The sequence below is a fragment of the Zingiber officinale genome, chromosome 6B (assembly GCF_018446385.1).
Source record: "Zingiber officinale cultivar Zhangliang chromosome 6B, Zo_v1.1, whole genome shotgun sequence".
In the NCBI taxonomy this organism is placed as follows: Eukaryota; Viridiplantae; Streptophyta; class Magnoliopsida; order Zingiberales; family Zingiberaceae; genus Zingiber; species Zingiber officinale.
The window spans coordinates 59,148,452-59,150,871 of NC_055996.1; the positions used below are offsets into that span (position 1 = coordinate 59,148,452).

At 40.0% G+C, this 2,420-nt stretch overlaps 1 non-coding gene across 1 annotated transcript; it reads right to left on the minus strand.

Annotated features, from left to right (window-relative positions):
• Positions 1 to 1,538: 1,538 nt before the first annotated feature.
• On the minus strand, positions 1,539 to 1,644 carry LOC121993369. Its single transcript, XR_006115229.1, has one exon. It is a non-coding gene; the product is annotated as a small nucleolar RNA R71 (small nucleolar RNA).
• Positions 1,645 to 2,420: the final 776 nt, after the last annotated feature.

Sequence of the window (2,420 nt, forward strand, 5' to 3'; positions counted from 1 at the left end):
CTGAAGATCACACGTCGTCGTTGGATAAGCGTCTTTTCTCTTTCTCTCTTCTTTTTTGAGAATTGTATGCTTAACATTATGTCTTCGGATTTTTCTCCGACGTCTATGGAGTAGATTCTTTGTTCAAGAATGAGAGAGTAGTTGTGGATTGGTTTGATGTAAGACTCATAATTTTGCCTCTATTTCATTGGATGATTTCACTTGCTTTGTTTTGACTACTCGATCTCTATATCGTGTTAATTGATTGTGTAGGAATTGCCTATCTTGTAGAGAGAATATCCTAGATCGTACACCTGAGGGGCCCTAGTGACAGGGGTAACCCATTCACGGACATCTAGGGTACTTCCTTGAAAAGAGAGACAACACCTCCACAAGGAAGTAAGAGACCAAACTAAGCTCCTTATCTCTATCCTTACTGACACTAATTAGAGTAGTGTTCTTATGATCTACCGAGGTGCCCTAGTGATAGGGGTTAACCGTAACAGAATTTCTTAGGGATCTTCTTTATTTGGTACCTAAGAATAGATACTTCAGCTTCTGACGAAAGCATGTTGATGGACAATCAGTAAAGGATAGAACGTGATACATCAATACCACCACAATGAAACCGAACTCCTAGGACTCTTCATAAACCAAGTCTATGACTTCTTCTTTGCTAGTTCTCGTTTCTGTTTCCAAACCCTTTTTCTTTAGATAACTTACAACCATCGGTAGTTTAGCTAATCCTAAGTATGCCATCGCTACTGCTTAAACCAGTCCTCGTGGGATCGATAATCTTTATTATTGATGATGAATCCGTGCACTTACGGAATCGTAACAAGTTTTTGGCGGCGTTACCGAGGACTATGTCTATAACATTAGTGATAATCATAGTAGATTAGACTAGACTTTATTTTCTTTTCCTTTATCTTTCCTTTTTCTAATATTTTGCATTTAGAGATAAATAATTTTATTCTTATTTTTCTTTACCTTCTGCATTTTTATTAAAACGCCAAAAATAATATTATTTCATCTCTTCTTCTTTACTATATTTCATAGTTTGTTTTTGCATGCGAAGAGCTAATCTTTCAGGACAACTTCTACCGTTCGATCCAAATATCGATAGGACCTTCTTGAGAAGAAGAAACCTTCAAAAAGCATTTCAAGAAGTACAAGAATCTTCAGAGATGGCTGACAAACTGTTGAAAGACTACGCAACACCTTATGCATGAGGGGTTCGGTCTAGCATCACTCGATCGCCAATCGAAGCCAACAATTTTGAAATCAAGCCTGCAGTAATTCACATGGTTCAGCAGAATCAATTTGGAAGAGGACCGCACGATGATCCAAACCACCACTTAGAGCTTTAATATGAGATTTGTGGTACCATGAAGTGAACGGAGTCCCTCCAGAATCAGTAAGGTTATTGCTCTTTGGATTCTCCCTAAAATATAGAGCCAAGCAGTGGCTAAATTCCCTTCCAGCAAATAGCATATCATCCTTGGAGCAGTGTGAGTAGAAATTTCTGGACAAGTTCTACCCACCAAGCAAAACTGCTCACATGAGAAATTTGATTGCAAGCTTCAAACAGATAGACTCAGAATCATTATGTAAAGCCTGGGACAGATTCAAAAGTATGCTGAGACAGTGCCCCCATCATGACCTTGAGAAATGGTTGGTTCTACACACATTCTACAATGGAATCAACTATCACACGAAGGTGTCTCTCGATTCTGCAGCAGGAGGAGCACTAATGAACAAAAGCCTTGATGAAGCTGAAGAGATTATAGAGAACGTGGCACAGAACCACCATCAGTGGGCAACTGAAAGATCTGGTGGTTCTTTCTCATGGAATCCAATAAAGGCGTCAGGAAAATTCGACGTAGATGCAGTCACACTCATGTTTGCAAAGCTGGACACTCTGACCAAGAAGTTTGAGGCCATGGGAAACAACACGGCCAATGTGATAGTTTGTGTTTGTGAAACTTATGGAAGTATGGATCATGCTCAAGATACTTGCCCCTTAGGGCCAATTCAAGCACAAATAAACCAACTTGAACAATGCGATGCGATAGTGAGCTACAACCAAAAGCAAAACAATTCGTACTCCAACACATACAATCCTGGATGGAGGAACCACCCAAATTTCTCATACCGGAATAACCAGGACTAAGGACCAGTAAAGCAAAGCTATCAACCTGGGCAACAGAGCTACCCATCTGGACAGCAGACTTATCAATAACAAAAACCTTCACAGTTGTCCAGAATAGAAAAGATGCTCGAAGAAGTTCTCTCAGAGCAAAAAGAGATAAAGAACGAGATCAAGCAATTGACTTAAAGAATGGAGAATTCTGAGAAACATCGAAAGATGCAAGACAGCCAGATAGCCCAGATAGCCCAGTCCATCTCAAAAGCATAGGGAACATTTCCAGGGAAGCCAG